Source organism: Ceratotherium simum, chromosome 8, assembly GCF_057802395.1.
Source record: "Ceratotherium simum simum isolate JZ-2026a chromosome 8, ASM5780239v1, whole genome shotgun sequence".
Classification (NCBI taxonomy): Eukaryota; Metazoa; Chordata; class Mammalia; order Perissodactyla; family Rhinocerotidae; genus Ceratotherium; species Ceratotherium simum.
The window spans coordinates 18,478,847-18,495,063 of NC_141907.1; positions in this window are offsets into that span (position 1 = coordinate 18,478,847).

A 16,217-nucleotide genomic window follows, 5' to 3' on the forward strand; every position below is an offset into this window, starting at 1 on the left:
TCCAACGAACAAAGGCCCAAAGATTGGGGAAGGTGTCCCAGAGGGTGGAAAGAGTAAATCTCTGACCTCTAACCATCGTGATCACAGTACAGAATACAGTGCAGACTATCAATATGCTACAAATCAGACGTTACAGAAAAACTGGGTGTGACTTAGTTTGTGGTGTTTCCAGAAATTTCTGTCTTTGTTGCATTTGGCAATCTGTCAATTTTGGGGGAATCCCAGTTGCAAGTTTTCTCAGTCAGATATGATTTTCGGTGAATGGATGAAGCCTGTTTGCCGAGAGTGGCTGAACCTCCTTCAAGAGTGATAGAGTGTTAAGAAAGAATGGTATAGCTTAAGCATTAAGTGAGAAAACAAAAACAAAAATAAAAATCAAGCAACAGGCTATTTCGGCTGTGTGAAGCAACTCATTCTGTTGGTTGAGGAATCCCAACTGTCATTTTTATTTTCTGGCATATTGACCCATTGTACAGTTTCTGTTATTCAAATTTATTAAGGTTTTAAAAAAATTAGACCTTAAGTAAAAAACCTTTCTATCCCCATGAACTAAAAATGAAGCCCCATATGTTATTGACAACTTCCCCTTTTTAGTCTTGGCTGAGTCCTGCCAGTGCTGAGCTATTTTAAGAGAAATAGGCGGTTCTGAGCACTGGTGAAAATCTGAGCATCAAGGTTTCCTCGAAGCAGATCTGTGAGATGCACTGGGAGCACAGTAAAATTGAGAATCCCCTCCATGGGGTGTCCAAAAATTCTTTATTTGGACATTAAACTGTTCATAGAACTTATCACTTTCATGTGGTGACAGAAAATCATTGAGAAAGGTCCCTCCTGTCCAGCAATGACAAAGAAAACATCTCTGTGTATCAATTGTCCTAGTGATGGTTGTTCTGAGCCCTGGTTACATGCCAAGTGGCTTGCCAGTTAACCCTCAAGGTTTACTTGAAATATGGTTTTCCCTCAAGCTTTCGGGGTACATGTTTACTTGTGTTTTAGTAATTATTGCTAGAAGATTTCCCGTAGGGGGCTGAATTGTTGTCCTATAGCATTTCTAAGGGAGAATAATAGATAAAAGAAGAAAACACATTAAAAGGAGTCCAGGACTGAAGGACCAGCAGAAGATCATTGAGGGCAGCTCTTTAGCTTTCAGAAGAGTGAAACATCAGCAGCTGAAAGACTCAAGTCCAAGTTAATAGCCTGGACTCCAGAGTCAGACAGACAGGGTTGAATTCCTTGCCCCACCTCTCTCTAGTTCTCTGACCTTGAGCAAATAATTTTTCAGAATCTCAGTTTCCTCATTTACAAAGTTAGCTTAAAAATATTTTCTTTCTCATGGAGGTATGGTGAACATTACAGGAAAGAATGTTAATTTCGACTAGATTGCATGTTTCTTAATAGAAGAAAGTAAGGTCTTTATTCACTTATTCAAAAACCTTGTATTAAGCAACTACTATGTGCTGAATATGGGATCTCTTCCTCCAGTATGTTACCCCATTCCATTGTGATCAGCTTCATGCTCAGCGTGCAGTTAACACGTAAATATACTTGCTGAATTAATTGAATGAAATTTTCCCATTTTGTTTCTTTAAAAAATAGCATGGTGTCGGTCAACTTCTTTATTCACCTCTCACATCCTCCTTAAAATATGTGCAACCATTAATTTGGATACTCTATTGTAAAGACGGAATGGTAAAATTTCTTCCCAGATTTTCCATGTCATAGTATTTCCTGGGGACATTCTTGATTAAAACTTGACACAAGGCAAGTTTTATTTTATACAGGATGAAATATATGCAAAAGACCATGACTATGTTACTATCATAGTTTGTATTCTTGAAGTTTGGATCTAATTTTTGATTTAGGCATTTTGCCCCCAATGAAATATTATATGTTATCATGTAGCAGCTAATAAGATCTGATACAGTGACTTTAAATTGAATTTCATTAAAAAAATAAGAGCATAAAATGTCTTCCTAATAGTCTTAATTAGGGAAAATGGAAGATCATAGTATTTCTATATTAATGCACTAACTTAGATAATTGGGATAATATGAAATGCATAGCGAGAAAAATAGGAAGTTTGGAAGCCGTGGGAAAAATAACCCACTACTTTCCAGTTTCTAGTATTTTTGTTTTTGGACCAAGGAAGTTCACCAGATGTTGGGCATAATCTCTTAAAGTAATTATTCTCTTTCATGTGTACAAATCAGCATTGTCCTCCTGCAGCCCTGGTTTTGGAGTGACTCCTTCCCTGGGAAAGGCATTGTTCTGAATCTCACTGCTTCATAACAACTGCCACTTGTCCTCCTGATTAGGGCATTGTATGGAAACAGTGCATTCATCGCAGGGTTCTCACTAATCTCTCTCCTTTCATCCAGAGCCTCCCAGTTTCTCAGAGTGCTCTGCCTTTGCATTTTTAATTGAATGCTCCTAAAAGTTGATATTCATGTATTCTGCTTGCTTGAAATCTCTGTTCATACCTCACTATGAAGGTCTTATCTGTCTCTTTTATATTTCAGTCTGGTTGAGGAGTGAAATTAGGCTTGATTCCCTAAGTGGAAGCCACATGGGGCGTCTGCATGATGATAACTGTACCCAGAACTCAATAGGAACCCAGCACTCTGAAACAGAAGGTCGCCATTTTGCAAAACCATAGAAAGTGCTACTGGGTATTTTACAGTATTGTCAATCAGGATAGAATGGACACTAATTGCTTCTCCCACAGCTGTTAACATTCCTCTTCAGTGGCCAAGCAACCCTTAAGACAAGAACAAACTTTCTTAGACATTTACAAACCTAAGAATTGGTTTCCAAGGTGACATCTGTGATGAGCTGTGCATTGATTAACATGAATGAAGAGCTAACATTTCTGAACAAATAAAATATTTTATCTGAAAGATCTGATTCTGTTGAAAGGATATAGTAACCAGACAAATAAAATTCTGTGTTTACAATTTTGGGGAGTATTTGTGTTATTATGATGTTATTTGTTACTCAATCACAGTGTTCTCCAAAGTAGATGTGGGCACATCAAGGGATGGACAAACCAATCCAGTGGGGTCTATACTCATAACAAGTCATTAAAATGTCTGTCTATATTTATTTTTACCTAAAAATTAAGAAAAAAATGTAAACTTTACTAATGTTTAAAATGAAAGTTTGCAATAGTACATGTTTATGATTCATAAGTAAATATATATACAGGGACTGTGTGCTCTAAAAATTTTTACTAGTTGAAGTGTGTGTTAGTTATCTGTTGCTGGGTAACCACTTTCCCAAAACATAACAGCTTAAAACAGCAAATATTTATTTTCTCAGTATTTATGAGTCAGGAATGTAGGTGTAATTTAGCTGGCTGCCTCTAGCTCAAGGTCTCTCATGAACTTGAAATAAAGCTGTTGGCCAGGGCTGTGGTCACATTTGAAGCCTCACCTGGGGGAGGATCTGTTTCAAGCTTACTTACCTGGTTGTTGGTAGGAATCAGTTCTTTGCAGACTGTTGGACTGAAAGCTTTAGTTCCCACTGGCTATGGCTGGAGGCCTTTCTCCTTTCCTTGCCTTTTCATACAGTAGCTCACAATATGGCAGCTGGCTTCCCTCAGAGCAGGAAAGTGAGGGAGGGAGAGAAAACATCTAAGTGAGAAGCCACAGTCTTTTTATAACTTAATCTTAGAAGAGGCATTCCTTGTCTTTTACCATATTTTATTTAGCAGAATAGAATAGAAGCAAGTCTGTAATAGAATAGAATAGAAGTGAGTTGCTAAATCCAGCCTATGCTCAAGGGGAGAGGATTATACAAGGGTGTGAATACTAGGATGCAGGGATTTTGAGGGACTATCTTAGAGGCTGCTTACCACAGAGTGCATGATCAAAAAGTCCAGAGACCACTTCTTTAGAGCATAGGTCTGCAAACTCTTTTGTAAACGTCCAGACTGTAAATATTTTAGGCTGAGTGAGCCGTATATGATCACTGTTGTATATTCTTCCTTTTTTTTTTTTTTTTGTTTCACAATCTTTAAAAATTATAAAAACCGTTCTTAGCTTGAGGATCATACAAAAATAGGCTGTGGGCCAGATTTTTCCTGCATACCACTGTCTGTGAACCATTGCTCTACAGACTGTGAGGCAGATTTCAGCTCAAATTCCAAAAGATCTCTAACAATTAAGGCTATCCAATGAGAGAATCAAAAAATTACTCAAAAAATAGGATGAATCGCTTATTCGTAGAATTACTTAAGCAGAGTTACCTGGTTCTCTCACACTGGGTGAAGGGTGTTTGGGGTTGAGTGGTAAAGGAAAATGGACCAGTTGAGGCCCTTCCCAAAGTCAAAACATTAGTTTCATAATGTGACTCAATAAAAGTGCCCCTGGATGAATAAGTTTGGAAATGCTATTTGTTATACCCAATTTTGAGAGAAACACAAAATTTTAGCACATCAAAGTCTCTGAGAAGTAAAGAAACTTGTTTGATTCTGTTTTCTCCAAACTTGTTTGAACAAGGAATCTCCCATCTCTTTTTGTTTTAGTAACATCCACTGCTTTTACTCCATGGAAGAAATTTAGGAAACAATAGGTTCAATGACATTTAAGATCTCTTCCAACTTTTTCAGTTCATGATTCTACATATGTAAGATATTATTTGGCTCTCTTAGTTCATAGTTTTACATATATCTGCCTCCCTAAAATGTTTAGTTTATTTTAACATTTACCTACTATATATATTGGGCCAGGCCCTCTTGTTAGGCATGGAAAGGTAAAGATGATATAGCTCTTGGCCTCAAAAAGTGTATTAATTTCTTCTAGACTCTGAATGTAGCACAGTGATTTTCACACAGAAGGTACTTAGAAAAGGTTTGTTGAATAAATGAAGATCGAAAAAACAGTGTCCTGTGAACCATTGGGGATTATGGACCTATAGGAGAACTCAATAAATATATAGAAAGTAAATCAATGAATTCCGGATGAAAAGAAATAATGCATTCAGTTATCTCAATGTTCCCATAAATCTGGATATATTTTCCAGAGCAATCAAACTAAGTTTATCACCATTATAAATTAAGAAGCTTACGCTGAAATTGTACTCTTGAAATCCAGATTCCTATTAGAATCTGCCTCTTTAAAAATAACCCTTGCGCATTCAAGTTGACGTTTTCCCACTAGATGGTTTGATATGACCGTGGCTTTCATCTTTGTATAATAGAGTATTATCTGGTTACAACACATAATTCAATTAACATTATCCTTTAAATTTCTCTATCCTTTGTTGAAATGCTTAAATTTATTCCTCTTTTATCCTTGCCTCTCCTTTTTCAATCTTAGAAACTGCTGTCATTAATCTATATCCTTTGAGGTTATCATTTCACTTTAGCGAGGAACCATTTCATTCTTATCATCCACAGTGCATCATCTGGGCTGTTCTTCTCTATATTATGTACTGCCATCAATATTCCATCCTTATATATTTTTAATCTCAGCCAAGAATGTTGTATCATCTTCAATTCTGGTCAGACAAAATAAATGTTTCATTGGATATGTAAATGATCCTGTAAGCCAGATGAATTAGGAGGTTTGGCTTTCAGTGTTGAAAAAAGATCTTTATCCTTAAATCAGACATTATGGAAACAAACGAAATGTTACAAGCTGGCATATTTTTAAATGCTAATTTTTTTACCCCCCCGTGAGGGAAAAAAAAGGCATTTGCAACTCCAGATTTGCCTGGAAAATGAAGTCTTTTCATTTATTTACAGAAAAGGAGGGTCAGAGCACTTAGGGAAGCTTTTCTTCTTTGTCTCTCTCTCCAGCTGTCAGGTTATAATAGCATTGGCCTCTGCTTGGAGGAAGCAAATAGACGCCCCCAAAACAGCCTGGGAAATTGAATTCCAGAACATTTTAACTGGAAGGAATCTAAAATGATACCTGGTCCAACCCTCTGTTTTTATAGTCGAAGAAACTGGGGCTTAAGGAGATTAAATGGATTATCAAAGGTCACGCTGCTCTCAAGACTGTACTCGAGGCCAGATTTCCTGCCTCCTAATTCAGTGCTCTTAATATTTGTCAAAAACCAAACTCTGCACACTGAGTAAAACAAAGCAGAAAGATGAGTTTATTACATGGCTTTCGACCAGCAAGCCAGGGCATTCAAAGCTATGGGAGCAATGAGTTCCGAGTAGCTCATGGACTAAAGGATTTTTATGGGGTAAACGGGGAAGTTATTTGGCTTTTTCAGCTGATTGGTTGCCTAGAAGTCTTCCTCGTTTGGATCAGGGTAGCTGAGTCAGGAGAACAAGGAAGTCTGGAGATGGCATGAACAGACCTGGCATTTGGGGATTGCCTGGTGTCCTCTGCTGATTTCTGAGAAAAGTTGTGAATTCCTGTGAGATTAGGTTAAGTTTTCTTTATGCACCTGCATTGACTGTCTCCCTTTTGTCCCTGACTAAGTGACTCTGTTTTAGTTTGGTCCTATGTACTTCATCACATTATGGTACCTTCCCTTCTTCAAGTTTTGCTAAGTACTTAAGTGAGGACTTCGTGAACAAATCAGAGTACTTCATAACAGATGTCCACTGGGACCTCCAAGTGAGAATATCAAAGTAGGCCTTAAAATGAAATAAATGGAATTTTGACTTGCAACTAGGTAATCTATGGTAGAGGCTGAAACATGAGCATGGGAGTTAGTGGTGGCTGGGTCCCCCATGGTGCTGAAATAACTCGTTGCATAATGCCATCATAAAGTCCACAGAAAGGGAAAACAGAAATGAGAGACAGAATGTTTGAAGGTTTTGGATCTTTTGATGCTCCTCTCCAGAGGCCTAACCTATAGTCATTTTAATTGCATTTGAGAAAACTATTTAAGATGTTTTGGAATGCTTAAAGAACCAAAACAAGTGATTTGGATGTAGATATATCTGAAGGGTACCTTCTTTTGTTATCTTTAAATTTATTTATTAAAGATTTGAGAGAAAATTCAGATAATAAATGGAATATACAGCAAAATTTTTGAAAGCCAGCAACAAAAAATCAATAGAAATCGTTCTGACATTGAAGGCAAATTGTAACAAAAAAACTCAGATTTTAACAGATGTAGTAACTTCCATTATGATTAGGTGTCCATCAAAACTACATCCTCTGTTTACGATTTTAGATCGTGGACTAGTTTCCAGCATCTTACATTTCAAACCATGTTTCTTTCTCAAACCCATATACTTCTGGTTATGGGTGCCTTAGCTCATATTGTGATATGGCCTCTGGCCCTGCACCTTCATGTCAGGAGGTCAGATTAGTTGGGATTTCAGGTGGTAAGAGTTCCTTAAAGCCATCCCTACATCCTGATGGCTATCAATAACTTAGCTATACATAGAAGTGACTGTGAAAGGAAGTGTATAAATCTATCCCCCTAAACTCAGACTGTGTGTGTCCCCAAACAACTTTCCTATTTACAGAGAAAAGTAGAGACCCAGGAAAGCTAAATTATATGGCTTTACTCATCAGCCAGTCAGTAGCAGGGTGGAACTAGAACCCATATATCCAGCTCCTAGTCTGGTGACCTTTTCTTCTAGTTCATTCCTGGGTGCCTGGGCTTTTCCTGGGCTTCCACTACACTTCCCTCCGGGCACTTGGAGAAGGAGGATGTTAGGACTCTTCCCAGTTTTCCAAGAGGATGATTGGCATCATGTCCTAAAAACAGATTTTTACCATACTCTCTAGATGGAAGATTTTCAATGGATTCCCATAACTTTGATGGGAAAGTTGCAGGAAGGTTCCTCTTTATGGAAATTTAACATTTTCCCATCTGGCCCCTGCACAACTCAGCAGTCTTTTCTCTTGCTCTTCTCTTAGGTACACTACAGATTTTCTTTGTTTAGAAATTTTTGCAGTTTTCTGTTTTTATTTTCCTCCTTGCTTTTACAACTGTGTTTCTCTGTGTGAAATGCCCTTCTGCTTTTTTCTTCACCTGGCTAATTTTTTCCAGGTTCCGCTTGAGATATAGATGAAAAAGCCATACACTCCTTACAATTTTTTGGTTTCTAACAGTTCCTGAAACAAATTGTATGCAGCACCACGTACCTACAAAATTACCTTCAAATACAGCAAATGGTTGCATTAAAACATCACCTCTTAGTCCTAAGAGGAGACTGTACAAATATTCCAAAGAGATGGTTTGTACTTAGTAGGCAATACAGTGCAAGCCAGCTCTTGCTTTTAAATGTTATGCCCAGAAGAGATCTTTGAAATTTTCTAAACAGATGGATTCTTTTTGCTTGATTCACTAATGTTTTACAATTAACTAATTAACAGGTTTATTGCCAAAATTAGCAATAAAAAGTGTTCGGGAGCTTCGACCAAAGCAGTCTTTTGCAATTACATGGATACCAAAACAATCTGCATGATAGTTGGAGGCTAAACATTGCTCAAATCAGAATTTCACCTGCTGTTTTCAAATAAAAGTTGACAAATACGAAAATGAACCCTGCAGATTTCCACGCTCCTTTCATATACATGAGTCTCTGCCTTAATTAATAATAATTACAGGTAACACAAACTATAGTTAGGAGGCCTAAATGTACCCAGATTGCTTTCAAGTGTGCAAAATTACTTAGCAAACACAGTTCTGAAGGACTACTAGGAAGAATTTTTATGTAAAGTCCATCTGTTATTCTCTAGCTAGCAGGACCTTAAATGACCTATTCAACTTATCTTCTACTATTTCCTACCGTGAGCCAGGTCAGTCTCCTGTCCTGTGAGTCATCATCGAGCTGCTCCTCTGAGCTTATCCCTCACCCCTCTCCAACACACCCCAAGCTCCTGCTATAGTCAGACCATCGTAGTTCCGTGAATATGACACACTCTGTGTTTTGCTCTTGTGTGAGCTATTTTTTCTGCCTAGAGGAATTTGCAGACTCCTTTATGATTTAGTTTGGGCATCATCTCTTTGGGGATATATTCCCTAATTAACCCACTATTCCTGCTTCCGGAAGATGGAATTAGATTTAGGAAGGGAAGGAGGCAGGGTAGATTCTCCTTTTGGTGTCCCTTCACTGAAATGCAAGCAACTTGCAGTGGAGGAACATGTTTTTGGTTAAAAAAAAATTCCAGGCTCAGTAAATATCTATTAGAAGAAGGAAAGAAAGGAAGGAAGGAAGGAGGGGAGGAAGGAAGGAAGGAAAGAAGGATGAAAGAAAGAAAGAAAGAAGGAGGAAGGAAGGAGGGAGGGAAGGAAGGAAGGAGAGAAAGCCATGCTTCTGCTCATTCCTAGGCCCTCTGTTCAGACTATTTCCTCGGGCTGGAATCCGCTCGTCCACATTTCTCAGTTCATCTCTCAGAACTGCCATGGAAGTTTCAGTTTATACCACACCACTTACTCCAATTTTGTAATAAGCCTTGTTTTAGCCTTTTATTTTTTCTGGCATGAAAAATCTACTCCATCAGTTGGGTTATAGCTCCTAGAGCTGGAAGGTAGCAGAAACAGAGCCTCAGTATTCAAAGGGACTAACCCCTTCTCCAATGTGGGAATCCCACTGGCCACAGTTTTGGCACTTCTGAAAATTCTCTCGAAGCTTCTTTGATGCCTACTCCTTGATAAACACTCTCTGTGCATGATTAATCAGTTAAAAATTCCTTGTGCTTAACAAGATTAAATACTGTGCTTATGATTTTATTGACTTCTTAAATTAATTGTGTACATATTTATGCCCTGCCATGTTCCCCAAAATACACATTGTTTGTACAAAAATTGGCTATGATCACTTAACCTTATAGCGTGGCCTGAGCAGTGAGTTAAAGTACAGCATATGTGCCTTTATTTCCTGATTTGCCAGGCTCAGTTAAGTTGACACGTCCTCTTGGAAGCCTTCTCTGACTTCACCATGAGATAGGTAGCCTCCTGTGAAGTCCCAAAGCCAATGTGCATATCTTTATCACAGCAATTTACAGCCTTTGTATAGCAAATTATCTGTCCCCTGATTTCACCTGCCTCCCCCACTAGGCTTCCACCAGCTGGAAGGCAGTGATAGTGCTTCTTTTGTACGTGGTCACTAACACAGGGCCTAAAACACAGCAGCCCTCTCCCAATCCATCCTCTGTGATGCCGCAAGAGCTCTCCTCTCTAAAGAAACAAACCTGAGTACATACTCCCCTGCAGAAAGACCTCTAAAGGCTCTGAATCGTATACAGGAGAAAGTACAAGCTCTTTAGTTTGGAATAGACCTCTTTCATAATGTGACCCAGTCTACCTCCCAATCTCATCTCCACCCTCATCCTCTGTTCCAGGAACTCTGGAACTTTCGGGACATATGTGTCCATTTACCCGTGTGTTACCTTATATTTTGGATGGAAAACATCTTCTTTCCACTGATCTCTGCTAGCTGAATATTTCTTTAATTGAAAATGCTCAATCCTTCTTTAAAGATTCAGTTCAAATGTTACCTACTCCTTGGTATTCCAAAAGCACTTTGAGCCAACATGCCACATAGCCATCATTTAACTAACGTTTCAGTAAGCGCCTTCCATGAGACAGAGAACTGAGAACCAGGGACTTACTCTGTGAGCATGGAATCTCTTTGCTTGTTTGCTTCACTCATCCATTAGGCAGAATCCTGATCATTTTATCCTCATATTTCTCTCTGACAAAGTGCAGTGCCTGGCCAATTATGATAGTTTAGATGAATACACTCTTGGGCATTTCTTGGTTGTTGATTCATTATCAACCTAATGTCAATATTGCATTTTAACAACCAGTCATTTTACATATCATTTATGAAAATGTAAATGACTATAGGTAGAACTTCCAAGGATGAAATTTTTTTCAAAGCTCTACGTTAGAAAACTCTCTGTAATAATTCTAGAAGCTGAAGATATGTTCTTGCTCCCATCTTTGTAATCTGTTCAATTAGAATTCCTTTCTTTCACTTTTATACTTTTCTGTAGTTAATTTTTGCATTACCGTTGTCTTTAACATTGTATTAGATATAATGCTTTAATTTTTTAAGATAATGTATGGTGAATTAGGTATACAACTTCTTTACCGATAATGGTAATACTGATAATGGCAGTTTTAATGTTCAAACTCGTTGCATATTTTATTAAAATGTATACCATTATTTCATCCTAGTTTCTTCAGGGAGCTGAGCAGACACTATTCAAGCAACTTTAGAGGAAATATAAGCCTTATTAACTGTCATCGTTCTTTGTTAAACAATAACCTGTTCCTGTGCTTTTTGTGGAGGAAAAAGTGCTGTCTAGAAAGAGATAAACCCATAAAGAGTGAAAGTCAGTGCGCATTTGGTACAAACGCAGTTAACACATACAGAGTCTTCATGCAAAGCATTGCAGTCAGACAAACCCACATCCAAGATCCAGAGCAGTTTCCAAGAAACCAAACTAGGAGCAATGAATTCTACTGGGTCTCCTCTCCTCCTCAGGGAGAGCACATCGAAATACATGTACAATTCCAGAGTGGAACTACTCTTAACTGATCTCCACTTAATCCAATTTCTGGATTAATGTTTTTCTGGATTGATTGATGCATTAATTGACACTCTCATTCCTTCTCGAAAATATATGTGCTGACAAGCCACACTTACTAACGCTCATGGCACTTTGAATACTCAGAGTTAGTAGGCCGCTCTTTTTAAGTTGGTTTCCTTGTTTATGTATTTATTTATTATTTATTTTTTAGCTTTATTGAGGTATAATTGACAAATAAAATTGTAATATACTTAAAGTGTACAACATAATGATCTGATATACGTATACATTGTGAAAGGATTCCCACGACTGAGTTAATTAATATATACATCACCTTGCATATTTACCTTTTTTTGGTATATTTATTTTTTGATGAAATATATCATACATATAAAAGAGCATTTAAAACATTTATGATTCCTTTAAAAGATTATAATAAAATAAAGACCCGGGTACCCACCATCCAGCTAAAAAAATAGAAACCTGTGTGCCCCTTCCTCATTGCCTTCTTCTCACTGCTCCTCCTTCCTTTTGCCCTCTCCCTAGGGTGAAAACTTTCCTGAATTTTCTCTAAATTACTCTCCAAATTTCCTTTATGGTTTGATATGTATACCTAAGAAATATTGTTTCATTTTGCTGCTTTTTGATCTATGCATAAGTAAAATAATATGATTATATAATTTTTTTTTTCTCATTTAATATTTTTCCCTTCATATGTTTGGATGCTATGTGCTCAATGTATTTTTTTGTTACCCTAACATCTTTAACAGACTTATTTAACAACCACCACCACCAACACCACTTTGTCATCCTCCCAGATGTTCAAGGACCTTAAATACTTTAACTTAATACTTTAAGTACTTTCTCTATTCTCTCCTATTTTTCTCCAACAATTAAAAATTCTTAGAATTATTTTGAATAGTCAATTTTGATTTACATTTACCCACATATTTCTCTTTTTTTCTTTTTGTTTTGCTCACAATTCTGTCTCAGATATTCTATCTGTGATCATTTTTTTTCTGTTTCAAATATGGCCCATAGACTGTACTGTAGGGAGGGGTCTGTGCCAGGCTGAGCTTATCATATTTTATTTATCTGAAAATATCTTTACCCTCTTTCTTGAACAATAGTTCAACTTTTTTTTTCTCATAATATTAAAGGTATCATTCCAGTACTTTCTGGGTTTCATATTGATAAATCATCAATTGGTCTAGTTTCTATTCCTTTGTGGGCAATTTGTCTTTTAAGACTTCTTTTTCTTTGCTATTCTTCAGTATTATTATGATGATCTAGGTGTGGATATCTTTTTATTTAATCCCCTTGGGATTTGTTGCAATTTCTAGTTCTGAGAATTGGTGTCGTTAAATAGTTCTGGAAAATTCTCCACAATTCTTAATTTGAACATTACCTTTTTTCCATTTTCTATTATCTCTGTGGCAGAGACAATGTTTTGAGCATTCCAGGCACAGAATAATATTAATTTATCTAGACTACCTTTCAGTTAGAGACTGTGTGACTGAGTTATGGACAATGGAATATGGGTGGAAGGGATGCTTGTCCCACCCAGGTTTGGCAGACATACAACCAGTGGTGTACCTGGTCATCAACTTTGTCTGGCCAGAGAGGTGATCACCTCAGGTAAAAATATATATTGATTTATAGGCAAATGTGACTATCCTGGATAGACATCTGGAAAAGGAAATATTAGAAGACTAGGGAAAAGGTGATCTGGGATAGAGGCCTGTGGGTGAATATATGGGAGTGGATGCTAGGTGTAAAAATCTTTGTAAGACATATTAATAGACATCAGAGAGCATCCTCCATGGAAGAAGTACTAAACAACCAAGTATTCAAAGTGACTTGGCTTATTGACATCGGCTAGCCTCAGTCACCTGGGTGCTGGTATGATGGACACATGAATGAGATGGCCAAAGTGACAGAGATACAGGCCACGAATGGCCTCAACAATGTGGGCTCACCAAGGCTGGTGTATCTATTACCACTGCTGAATGTCCAATTAATCAATAACAGATACCAATGATGGGCCCCTGATACAGCACCATTCCTTGAGGAGACCAATAAGCTACTTTGGTGGCAAGTTGACTACATTTGACTCTTTCTACCATTGAAAGTCCAGTGATTGATTCTCACAGGAATAGATACATATTCTGTGTACGAGTTTTTCTTTCCTGCCTGGAAGACCTCAACAAGCACCAAAATTAAAGACCTTACAGATCTTTGACTCACTGGCCCATCCCATATAAAATTGTGTCAGATCAGGGGACCCAGTTTATAGCAAAGAAATGTACAAGTAGTTCTACAATCCTGACACCCATGGATTGTATCATATAGTGGAGGATGGAGACATTGCATATCAGTTGTGGCCCAGAGACCATCTGCAGCAGTGGGAGTCGTCTTTTGTTCCATTAATCTTCCTCTTGTAAGTTTCTCCCAGGAAGAGAGGCCTACTGGAATTGTGGAGAAGCTGCTCCTCAAATATGTTGAGAAGTGTAGTTGAGAGCCACAAGGGGCGGACTGTGATGGACAAGGAGATGTTTTACCTAGATTTCTCTTCACAGAAGCACTTAATCCCTTGATTCTAGAAGTTGTATTAACAGAGGTCCTTCAGATAACAGCTTCTTCACAGAATTCCTCGGCTGCAGATAGCCACCTTGCCCAAAATCACAATCTTCTTTGTTGTGATTCATATCAAATGACTGATCAAAGCAGATGTATAAACACACAGCCATTTTGGCCTAGCATGTGAAGATTTTCTTTGACCATTTTAGTTCCAGAATTCCCTGTGAGGTAGGCTGTGGCTGTTATGCATCTTTTTCACATCTCAATTTCTCTCTCTGTTTAATTCTGCTACCTTCTCTTCCTTTTCTCAGGTACTAATCCCAAGGTCAGCCCTTAACAAGAATCCTGTACACTAACTCTATATTGAAATTTGCTTTCTGGAAAACCCAACCTGTGACTATGTTATAAAAATGGGACTTGTCCAAGAGAGACAGAGCTAGTTTGCAAGCATAATAAAAGGAAAAAATGAAATTCTGGAAACTCAGAACCTTACAGAATTGGGAAAGTCAAAAGATCTAAAAGTACCAACTAGCAAAACCTATCAATAGGTAAAACGACTCAGGATAAAATCACATTATACCAGGTAGCCTGTATCTGCCATTAAATCAAGGGAGAGAAAGGACAAGAAAACAAAGAAATAAATTATATCTGAAAACAATGTCTCTAAGAGTACTTCTGGTATCATTACTGGCACATGTAACTGACTGGAAGCAAATGCATCAGAAGCTTAATAAGTTTTTAGGAAACCTATATTGACAAAGAAACTATGAGCCTAGATTTTTTAAAAAGGCGTGTGACTTTTAAGACTTAAAACGACCATTGGGTTCCAACTTTCTGTAAACAGAAAATCAGTTATAAAACCTGTGCAGACCACAAGGATGACTGACTCACAAACCCCACTTCAGATGTGACCGAGGATGGTAACTAAAAAGGAATAACTTCGCAGACAATGGCACCATAGACAGGAGACCAATGGACAAAGATTCTTCCAAAGAGAAAAATCAGGGCTTCATCACGGAAAATCTCCCTTGAGTAAGGAGCATGCACAATGTCTGCCCAGTGGATTTCAGTGAATAGAATATGTCTCCTATTTTTTTCCTCTCAGAATGGGAATATTTATAGTAATTATTTTGTTCCTGTTTCACCACTGTTGATTTGATGTGATGGGGGCATAATGATGACTTTTTAGTTTATAGCTCTCAGGAACAAGAGAAGCCATGTTTGAAGAGACTAACTTGAACATCACTCAGAAATATTGGATTTTGAACTGATGGTGGTGACTAGATGGGACTTTGCATTGGAGCTGAATGTATTTTATGTGTGGGTAGAAGAGTGGAATGATTTAATGACGGAAGGGCAAACAGAGGCAAAGATAATGCAATGCATTCACCATATCATTTCTGCTTCTTCTGCAACTCTGCAGCTTTCTCTTCTCCTTTGGCAGTAACTGTGGAGACCACTTGTTGAGATGGAAGATTCACAAGATCCCTGGGGTGCTGCGGGGGAGAATATTTCCCTGAAGAGAAAATCCACATTGGATTTTTATGTGAGTAAGAAACACACTTATTTTGTTAAGCTACTAAAATTTGGGGCTTACTTTGTTGCTACACCATAGATTAGCCTATTCTGACTAATATGTGTTCTTTTTGGACCACCAGTTATGTTTATGCCAGACATTATCCCTCTATCCTCTATGTCTCTTACCCTCTTTAATGTTTTCAATCATTTTTCTCTCTAGGATGCATTCTAGATAATTTATTTGTATCCATTTTTCAGTTCACTAACACTCATCTGTTGCCTTTAATTTGCTGTTTAATTTACCCATTGTATGTGAAATTTTAATTAATTTATTTTTTGTGTCTGGGAATGTACTTTGGGTCTTTCCAAATCTACTTAGTTGTTCTTTGTAGTCTCTTTTCTCTGCTTATATTTTAAAGCTTCTCTTTTATTTCTTTAAACATATTGAATTTGTGTATTTTATATTCTGCACCTGACATTGCAATCACTGAAGATTTTCAGTTCTGATATTGCCATCTCTTTGTTCCTGCTGGCTGTCACTTTTGTGTTTCTTTTTGTGTTTTGTGATCTTTGGCTGCGATCTACTCATTTTCCTTGGCACTTTGTGAGAATTTCATGAGGGCTGGATTGTAGTTGGATTCCTCCAAACTTCATTTG